The sequence below is a fragment of the Chenopodium album genome, chromosome 8 (assembly GCF_948465745.1).
Source record: "Chenopodium album chromosome 8, dcCheAlbu1.1, whole genome shotgun sequence".
NCBI lineage: Eukaryota > Viridiplantae > Streptophyta > Magnoliopsida > Caryophyllales > Amaranthaceae > Chenopodium > Chenopodium album.
This window is the reverse complement of record NC_137841.1, coordinates 68,973,607-68,985,173: the sequence shown is the minus strand read 5'-3', so window position 1 is coordinate 68,985,173 and position 11,567 is coordinate 68,973,607.

Here is an 11,567-nt window from a genome sequence, read left to right as displayed (position 1 = left end):
AAGAGAGAGAGAGCTCAGAGTAAACACAAATGGCGGAGGGAATTGTTTCTAACTTAGCTGCAAAAGTCTTGGAAACTTTGGGTGGAGCAGCCTTAAAAGAGGCTGCATCCTGGTGGGGTGCACGAGCCGATTTGAAGAAGCTGGAGAACACCATCAGGATGATCCAAGCTCGAGAAGCTCCAGTTCGCGATGCTGAGAGGCACCAGGAAGAGAATGGCAGTGACGTTGTCAAGGAGTGGCTTCGGAGGCTGAGGATGGTGCTTTACCAAGCTGATGACCTGTTTGATCTTGTCCTCACTATTGACCGCCAGAAACAACAGCAGGTGGAGGTTAACAAGCAGGTTTGTGTTTCTTTCTCGAGATCTGGCACTCTTTCTTTTAACTGGAAAATATCTCGAGAAATCAATGTTGGATATTTATGTTGTAAATATTTTAATTAGTATTAATGAAGAATTATGAAGAATAGTGTTGTATGACAAATTGTATGTTTGGATAATTGTAACTCTTCATTGGTAATTGTTAATATGGATAATTGCATTATTTCATTATTTACTATTCATTAATTATGATGGATAATTGTATCTTTTCATTACTTGCGTCTTTTCATCCATGTTTCTTTGTCTATAAATAGTTGTTGGTTGTTCTCATTTATTAATACAGAATATAAGTTTTATTTACTCTCTCAAGATATACATGCATATAGTTGCGGTTACTCTAATCTAGTTTGTTCGCTGGTTTCTTATAATTACAATACCATTTTATAAGAAACGAAACCCGTTCTATCCTGGGAGACAATTGCTTAATAACCTTGGGTATCGTAGAGGGAGCAAAATTGTCTTAAGGACACAACGCAATTTGTTGGGCTCGGGTTATAAAAATTATATTTTGAATCAAGTATAAAGGTATGTGTAATGTTCATTTAATCTGTTTTATACACTAGATATATATTATTTGATTTTTTTATACTAGTTTTGTGTAGTAACTTTAACAATCTTAAGACAATTTTCTTTTTTTTTTCTTTTTTTTTTGTTCTATTTGACTACATTGAACTTGGCGAGGTTCCTCACAGAGGAAGCCCCTAAGTTGAAGGAAGGAGAGGCCGACAAAGATAAGGTCGCCGCCATAGATGCTTGGAAGCATTCCGACTTTTTGTGTCGGAATTATGTACTTAATGGTCTTGACAACACATTTTATAATGTGTATAGTCCGATTAAAACGGCAAAAGAATTGTGGGAAAGTCTAGACCATAAGTACAAGATAGAAGATGCCGGTTCAAAGAAATTCATTGTCGGAAAATTTTTGGAGTTCAAGATGGTGGATAGTAAGACTGTAATGAGTCAAGTCCAAGAACTCCAATTAATTATCCATGAAATACATGTTGAAAATATGACTTTGAGTGAGTCTTTCCAAGTGGCTGCTTGTATAGAAAAATTGCCACCGTCTTGGAAAGATTTTAAGAATTATCTTAAACATAAGAGAAAGGACATGTCACTTGAAGATCTTATTGTTCGGTTAAGAATCGAAGAGGATAATCGAAAAGCCGGTGGCAACACTATCATGTCTTCCAAGGCCAATGTGGTTGAAGGTTCTTCAAAAACCAAGAAAAGAAAGCGTACTAATGATGACTCCAACCAAAGCCACAAAAAGAAGTTTAAGGGTAAATGTTATGGGTGTGGTAAACTTGGTCACAAGGCCAAAGATTGCAGGAATCCTAATAAGAAAAAGAAGAATGCCCAAGCTAGTTTTGTGGAGGTTGATAAGATCTCTGAAGAACTTGATGATGTACATCTTTCAGCAGTGATATCGGAGTGCAACATGGTAGGGAATCCAAAAGAATGGTGGATTGATACAGGTGCAACCCGTCATGTTTGTGCAAACAAGTCAATGTTCTCATCCTATACCCCTGCATCGGAAGGAGAAAAATTGTACATGGGAAATTCTTCAACTTCTATAGTTGAAGGAGTTGGAAAAATAGCACTAAAGATGACTTCTGGCAAGACGGTGACGCTAAATAATGTGCTCCATGTGCCTGACCTTCGCAAGAATTTAGTGTCTGGATCATTACTTAGTAGGAATGGTTTTAAATTGGTCTTTGTATCTGATAAGTTTGTACTTTCTAAGAATGATATGTATGTAGGCAAAGGCTATCTTAGTGATGGCTTATTTAAATTAAATGTAATGACTATTGTAACTAAAGATGACAATGTTAATAAGACTGCTACTTCTGTTTATTTGCTTGAGTCTTCTTATTTATGGCACTCAAGATTAGGCCATGTTAATTATAATTCCTTACGGAAATTAATTAGCATGGAAATATTACCATATTTTGATTGTTCAAAAAGGAAATGTCAAGTGTGTGTTGAATCTAAATTTACTAGACAACCGTTTCATTCAATTGATGGAAGGAATACCGAACCTTTAGATTTAATACATACTGATTTATGTGACATGAAATCACTGCCATCTAGGGGAGGTAAAAATTATTTTGTAACCTTCATAGATGATTGCAGTAGATATTGTTATGTCTATCTTTTGAGTAGTAAAGATGAGGCTATCGGTGCCTTCAAAAACTACAAAAATGAAGTTGAAAATCAATTGGGTAAGAAGATTAAAATAATCAGAAGTGATAGGGGTGGTGAGTATGAATTTCCTTTTGAGGAAATTTGTTCAGAATTTGGTATTATACACCAAACCACTGCTCCTTATGCACCGCAGTCTAATGGAGTAGCGGAAAGAAAAAATAGGACATTAAAAGAAATGATGAGTGCTATGTCCAATAGTTCTGGTTTACCAAAAAATTTGTGGGGTGAGGCTATTCTAACTGCTAATTATATACTTAATAGAGTGCCTCATAAAAAGACACAAAAAACACCCTATGAATTATGGAAAGGAAAGAAGTCATCCTTGAAATATTTTCGAGTGTGGGGGTGTTTAGCTAAAGTTTCAGTTCCTAAGCCTAAAAAGGTGAAATTAGGACCGAAAACTATAGATTGTGTTTTTATTGGATATGCACTGAATAGTAGTGCATATCGGTTTTTGGTATACAAATCAGAAATAGAAGATATACATGTCAATACAATTATTGAGTCAAGGGACGCTGTGTTCTTTGAAGATATTTTTCCGTATAAATCTGAAAAGGGTGACAATAGTCATAAAGATGGGTCAAATAGGAAAAATAAAAGACCTCGAGATATAAAGAGTCTCGAAATAGAGGAGCCTAGACGTAGTAAACGACGAAGGACTTCTACGTCATTTGGTCCAGATTTTCTAACTTTCATGTTAGAAGATGAGCCAAAAACTTTTAAAGAGGCTATGTCGTCTCCAGAATCCTTTCATTGGAAAGAAGCTGTCAATAGTGAAATTGAATCCATAATGCATAATAATACTTGGGAATTAACAAATTTGCCATCTGGTGTTAAGCCCTTGAGTTGTAAATGGATTTTTACGAAAAAGAGAAAAGTTGATGGATCTATTGACAAATACAAGGCAAGACTGGTTGTAAGGGGTAATAACCAACGAGAGGGACTTGATTATTTCGATACATATTCTCCGGTTACCCGAATAACATCCATTAGAATGTTAATTGCTTTTGCAGCATTAAATGGCCTTGAAATACATCAAATGGATGTTAAAACAGCATTTTTAAATGGCGATCTAGAAGAAGAGATTTATATTCAACAACCGGAAGGGTTTGTTGTTGCCAGACAAGAAAATAAAGTTTGTCGACTTGTTAAATCTCTTTATGGTTTAAAACAAGCACCGAAACAATGGCATAAAAAGTTTGATGATGTAATGTTGTCAAATGGATTTAAAATCAATGAGTGTGATAAATGTGTTTATATTAAGACCACTCATAATGGATATGTTATTGTGTGCTTGTATGTTGATGACATGCTTATAATAGGTAGTGATATTAATCATATTAATGTCACTAAGTGCATGTTAACTAATAGATTTGAAATGAAAGATATGGGTGTTGCAGATGTGATTTTAGGGATTAAAATTCATAGGACATCTGATGGTTTAGCTCTTTCTCAATCTCATTACATTGAAAAAGTTTTGAGCAAGTTTAAGGATTTTAGCATAAATCCCATGAGAACACCCATAGATATTAATTTACACCTTGCCAAGAACAACGACCAAAGTGTATCTCAGAAAGAATTTGCTCGTATTTTAGGCAGTTTAATGTACATCATGAATTGTACTAGGCCTGATATAGCTTTTGCTGTTAGCAAATTAAGCCGTTTTACGAGTAATCCAAATGGAGATCACTGGAAAGCGCTAAAACGTGTATTGGGTTATCTAAAGCAAACTCAAAATTTTGGCTTGCATTACACTAAATATCCTGCTGTACTTGAAGGTTATAGTGATGCAAATTGGATAACTGGCTCCAAGGATACGAAATCTACCAGTGGATATTTATTTACACTAGGTGGAGGGGCAGTATCTTGGAAGTCATCTAAGCAAACTTGTATTGCTCGATCTACCATGGAGTCTGAATTTATTGCTTTAGATAAAGCTGGTGAAGAAGCTGAGTGGCTTCGAAATTTTCTAGAAGATATTCCTAATTGGCCAAAACCTATTCCTGCTATTTGCATACATTGTGATAGTCAAGCAGCTATTGGAAGGGCAAGGAATGTCATGTATAATGGAAAGTCTAGACATATACGTCATAGACATGATACCATTAGACAACTACTCTCTAGTGGAATTATCACGTTGGACTTTGTAAGGTCAAAGGATAATATTGCGGATCCGTTAACAAAAGGCTTAACTAGAGAGCTAGTAGATAAGTCATCAAAGGGAATGGGGTTAAGACCTATCAATTAGTTATTATAGCGGCTACCCAACCTAGTTGAATGGAGATCCCAAGATCTAGGTTCAAAGGGACAACCAAGTTATGATAACTGTAAAAGCACAATAGAGTACAAAACTCTAATCCATTCCTATATGTGACAATGGTGCTTATACATGAAAGGTTAAGTTTAAGCTTAATATTAAGCTTAGATTTTTAATGATTTCTATTGGAAGGTATAGAAGTCACCTATGTGAGTGTGAGGACGGGCCGCCTCTATGAGAATTTAGAGGTCGAATTCTCTAACACACTTGCAGAACCAGGAGTGTCCATGGCCAAAACGGTCACGAACGTGAGAACAAACTGTTTTAGAGAAATATTTGTGTGATTTCTATTGTCTTAGCTTACATTTCAGAGTTGGCTGTTCAAAGTTGAAAAATACTACTGATCGACTGAGTAAGCTCGATGGACTTCACTAGGGGTGGTTCAAAGTCTTTGACTACTATTCCCAATGCACATATTTTTCGTTGAGTAACCGCAAATTGCATAACATACCTTGATGTTTCATTATGAGTCTTTCTCATTAATGTGGGGGATGATTGTTAGATTTCAATTGTTTGTGAATGAGAAATTCTTCATTAATGTGGGGGATTGTTGGATATTTATGTTGTAAATATTTTAATTAGTATTAATGAAGAATTATGAAGAATAGTGTTGTATGACAAATTGTATGTTTGGATAATTGTAACTCTTCATTGGTAATTGTTAATATGGATAATTGCATTATTTCATTATTTACTATTCATTAATTATGATGGATAATTGTATCTTTTCATTACTTGCGTCTTTTCATCCATGTTTCTTTGTCTATAAATAGTTGTTGGTTGTTCTCATTTATTAATACAGAATATAAGTTTTATTTACTCTCTCAAGATATACATGCATATAGTTGCGGTTACTCTAATCTAGTTTGTTCGCTGGTTTCTTATAATTACAGTACCATTTTATAAGAAACGAAACCCGTTCTATCCTGGGAGACAATTGCTTAATAACCTTGGGTATCGTAGAGGGAGCAAAATTGTCTTAAGGACACAACGCAATTTGTTGGGCTCGGGTTATAAAAATTATATTTTGAATCAAGTATAAAGGTATGTGTAATGTTCATTTAATCTGTTTTATACACTAGATATATATTATTTGATTTTTTGATACTAGTTTTGTGTAGTAACTTTAACAATCAAGTCTATTCGACAACAACTTTATGAAATCAAATCAGATGTTTCTGGCTTGAACTTGCCTGCCTATGATCGTAGAGATGAATCACAACTATTAGGGACTCGTTTCTTTAGGAATAGGGAAACTGGCTCTTTTGTGAAAGCAGATGATGTCATTGGTAGGGAAACTGAGAAAAACATTATTATTGGGATGCTTTTTGATCCCAGTTATGATGATGGGAATAAGATTACTGTGATTCCAATTGTGGGGTTTGGGGGTCTCGGAAAAACCACTCTTGCACAACTGGTTTTTAACGATGAGAATGTTCAGAAACATTTTGATCTTGCTGCATGGGCCTGTGTACCTGAGGTAGGTGATCAAAGCATTGTAATGAGGTGAGTTTACCAATCCTTAACCGGTGACACAGATTCTTATAGTCCGTTAGTTGTTCAGGTTAAATCAGGCATCCAAGATTCGATTAAGGATAAGAAGTATCTTCTTGTCTTGGATGACATATGGGATGATAGTCGGGATAGTTGGTTGGATCTCCTAAGTTTGCTAGAATGCGGTGCAAGTGGGAGTAGAGTAATTGTAACAACACGCTCTGCAAATGTTGCAAAAGTTGTTGGGACAACTGAAGCCCACAATCTAGGACTTTTAGCTGAAGAGGAGTCCTGGAATCTTTTCAAAAAATTTGCATTCCGATTGGGGCACGAAGAGACTAATCCTGTTTTGACTCAGCTTGGGAAGGAGATCGTTGAAAGCTGTGGAAATGTTCCCCTTGCTATCAGGGTTGTTGGAAGCCTTCTCTACTCTGAAAATAGCGAGAGACATTGGCAACGGATTATAAATGCTCGACTCTCGAAGGCAAAGAGGAACGAAGACAACAACATAATGCAAGTTTTGAAGTTGAGTTATGATTACTTGCCACTGGCATTAAAGCAATGCTTTGCTTACTGTTCATTGTTCGAAAAGGATTACACATATAAGAAAAATGAATTAGTTAAATTGTGGATGGCGCAAGGATATTTTGATCCATCAAGCACAAATACTGGAGAACAATATTTTCTGGAGTTGTTAGGGAGGAATTTATTTCAAGATCCAAATGAAGATAATGAAGGGAACGTCATATGCTGCAAAATGCACGATTTAGTGCATGATTTGGCTCAAGATATAGCTGGTGAAGAGATGAAACTGATTGAGCCTTTAGACCAAATATCTGCTACTGATGGACTTATGCATGTGAGTTTTAAAATAAAAGAGCCAGAAGATGATGGATGGGAAGCTCCGGTGTCATTGCTTGCTGCTAGGAAGATGCGGTCATTGATACTATCTAGTTCTTATCCTACATGTACTATAAAAGCATCATCTCTTAAATTAGTGATTTTGAAATTTCAGTCTCTGCGCGTCTTGGACTTAACGGGTATGAATTTCTCTGTGGTCCCAAAATTTTTAGGGATGTTGAGACATCTAAGGTACCTTAATCTTGCAGAAAATGGTGGTATTAAATGTCTTCCTGATGACATAACCAGATTACAAAACCTGCAAACACTGAAGCTTGTTGGTTGTTACTCTCTTACAGAGCTGCCAAGGGATTTTTGTAAATTGGACAACCTGAGGCACTTGGCAATGGCTGAGAGTGATTTGAGTGATTTGCCATTAGGATTTGGGAAAATGACATCTTTGAAAGAGTTGGATCTATTTGTAGTTGGGAAAAGCTATGGTATAGATTCATTGCCACCCTTGAATATTTGTGAGTTGGTTATTAAATTTAGCAAGTGGCGAAGTGATGCTGTTGTGGAAGCACAAAAGGCAAATTTGAAGGATAATCAGCTATTGACTAGTCTTGACTTTGAATTCGAAGCCATAGAAGTTACTCCTAATTTAAGTGAAATGGATAAAATGTTAATGTTCTTGCAATTGCCTCCAAATCTCAAAGATATTGGAGTTCATGACTACAAAGGAGTTGAGATGCCACGTAGATGGTTAGATGGGTTATTTAAGCTTGTTTCTGTTCGTATTGGGGGATGCAGCAATTGCAGAGTTCTTCCTCATTTAAGTCGGCTGCCTTGTCTCAATGAACTTGTTTTATGTTCGTTTAATGACTTGGAGTATGTAGAAGATGAAGATGACATCTGGGTAAGTGGAGGTGGAAAGTGTGGTTCTGTAGCCCAAATTGATTACTTCCCATCCTTAACGACCTTGTATATCTATTCATTAAGATCTCTAAAGGGGTGGACAAGACCAGCTACGAATGATGATGGTGAGCCAAGGCAATTGTCGTTTCCTCGTCTTCGGCGAATGACTTTAGGTGAATGCCTCAAGTTAACATCAATGCCTCTAGCACCAAAGTTAGAGTTTTTGGAGGTGAAAGAAATTAATTGGAAGGTGTTAGAATCGAATCTGATGTCAATGGATGATAAAAAAGCATCTTCATCATCTTTATCTTCATCAACACTTTTCACTTGTTTAAAACATGCGGAAATTTCTGCAATTGAAGATGGACCAACTTATTTGGCAATCAGTAGTAAGCTATCTAATCTACAATTTTTAACGATACGCGGATGCAAGGAACTGACAAGTTTAACGATAGAATCTTCAAATTCCATTCAACATCTCAAAATTTGGGGCTGCAAAAGCTTGGAAAGTATAACAATGGGGAATCTCTCTATCCTCGAAGAACTTGAACTTTCAAATCTTGTGAAGTTGACACAACTTTCAGAAGAGATGGGCAACCTCTCCTTACTTCGTCAGCTTTATATCTCTGATTGTCTAGAATTGGCATCACTTCCACAGTCATTAGTAGGCCTTACCTCTGGAATTGTCCACATCTGAAAGAACGATATGAGAAGCCGAATGGACAAGATTGGCACCTTCTCCAACATATCCCCAAGGTTAACTTGTGAGTTTCTCAACTGTCTTTGTATTCTTTTATTATATGTTTGTTGTCATGGGAAATAATAAAATTTCAATTCATTACAAAACAAAAGCGTTAGTTTAGTAACACATTTGACAAAAAATACAAGTTTGACAATTGATATTTTTTTTGAAGAACAAGTAATATCTTTATTTTAAGTTGAAAAGTTGGTTTGTTTAAACTATTTATTAATATGAATCTAAAAAAATCTTATTATGCTAAGATTTGTTTTTCTGTATTGGTAAAAAGTTATGGTGAAAGTGATGCATGATAAAAGTATAAAAGATCAATTGATACATTTAATTTGGAATGGAGAGAGTAAAAATGAACTTTAATTGCATTTGATGGATTGCAATATATAATTTGTTCATATTGCTACTTGTTTCTTTCTTTTAATTCTATTGATTGTTTGTATATATTTCTTAAACAAGTTGTTTTGATAATGGAATGTAAGTTGTGCTTGAAAATTTGAATGTCAAACTTAGGGCCTGTTCCGATTGACTGAGCTGAACTGAATTGAACTGAACTGAACTGCACTTATTAATTAGTGATTTTTAACTACGGATTAGTGATCTTTGATTATTTATTGATTATTTATTACTATACATATGTGTATATACAAATGTACATATTAATAATAATAATAATAATATTATTATTATTATTATTATTATTATTATTATTATTATTATTATTAATTATTGATTATTATTATTATTAGTATTATTATTTCAATTATTATTATTATTATTATTATTATTATTATTATTATTATTATTATTATTTATTGATTATTATTATTATTATTATTATTATTATTATTATTATTATTATTATTATTATTATTATTATTGTTGTTGTTGTTGGTGGTGTTGTTGTTGTTGGTGTTGGTGTTGGTGTTGTTGTTGTTGGTGTTGGTGGTGGTGGTGGTGGTGGTCCGGCTAGTGTTGGCGGTGGTTTTGGGTCTGGGTGGTGGGGTGGTGGTTCTGATGTCTTGGTTTGGTTGGTGGTGGGGATGGTGGTGGCTGTGGTATAGCTTTGGTGGTGGTGTTTTTCTTTTTTCTTTTTTTTTTTAACTTTTTTTTTATTTTTGGACAAATCAAATTGTGACACGTGTAAAATAAACTTAATAAAAAAATTACCTCTACAACCGATTACTGGTCATCGGGGACCATTTTGAGCGGATTGATATCAAAGGTGGGATTATTAAAAAGAATCCCTAAGACGGGATTATTAATTTTCGACGCTCAAAAGGTGGGATTATTCCCATCAATTTTTCCTTTTATTAATTAAAGGGGTGAAATAGTTTGTCCCATAAATTGAAGTAGAACAAGGCAAAAGAGAATAAAAATACTCATACATCGTACTGGATGGATTATTAGTCAGCTCACATGTTGGACAATTTGCTCTTAAAAGGGTGTTTTGGTAACTGTTGGGAAAATTTACACAAGTACTTTTCCAGAAACTGGTTGATTGTGTTTCCTAGACAAGTTATACTATTTTAGCCAAATGTCAGACTTGTTTAAAGGTGATGCATTTCAATTGTTTCCCATGTTTATTGTTTTAGTGAGTGTGTGGTATATACAATTAACTTCGTCCAGTTTATGTGCTGCATGAAAATATATGTTACAAATCTGAGTTGCTATTACTTAAAGCATTGGATGATTGGTTAATTTGTTTCGTTACTGCTCAATGCTTTCAGAGGATGTTAATATTGAGTGGGATAAATGTAATCAGACTGAGGGGAGGAAGCTTTTACCACCAGACTTAGCTAAGAATTAAGGAAGGAAGTTTGCTTTAGAGATATAGTGCAGGAATGCCGTACTCAATTGACAAAGGTGACTAGTTCGATGCTCTTTAGAGATGCCAGGCTATATGCATCATTGATGCAACCGGAGATGAACCAAGCATGAAACAAGTTAAATGAAATTGATGCCCTTGTTTTACATCATTACTTTTGGGTAGTTTAATTGGCTTGGCCTGAGCATATGATTGGTGGAGCTTTTCAACCCTTCCTAGAAGGTGGGGAAAGCTTACACAGTGATGCTAGTCACAGGCTAACCCATTTTAATCACAGGTTTGAGAAGTGTTTTATGGTATCCTAACATTCAACACACAAGAGTGACAAGACAGACGGAGGAGAGGAGTTTAAGAGAGTTATAGTTGTTGGCTTGTTGCTGCTGTTGTGGTTTGATTGAAGGGTAATCGTTGTTTAAGCTTCATTAAGGCTAGTGTAATCATAGATATAAGCTCTGGTTGGAAAATGCAGTTGAATTGAACTCTGTTATCTGGTGACATTTTTTTTTGTTTTAATAATTTTTTTTACTATTGTCCTTTAGTAGTTTTTATATTATGTATCAAGTTGCTGTATACCTTTGTGAAATATGTTTGGTTTTCTACTTTCAACATATCATAATAAGAGAAGAAAGGGTGGACTCCTTACCCAGTTACACTTGAAATTGAAGAGGTAACAAATATTTTTGAAATTGTGATACATTGTTATGAGTTCTGATAATTGATTTTATAAAGATACACAAATTTAGTGGATCAATGTGTCCACTTTACAGCTTAGAGAAATAAATTTTCTTCTCTAAATTTCGTCCTTTTATTCTTTTCATTTGTTTGAGCACATTGTACCTG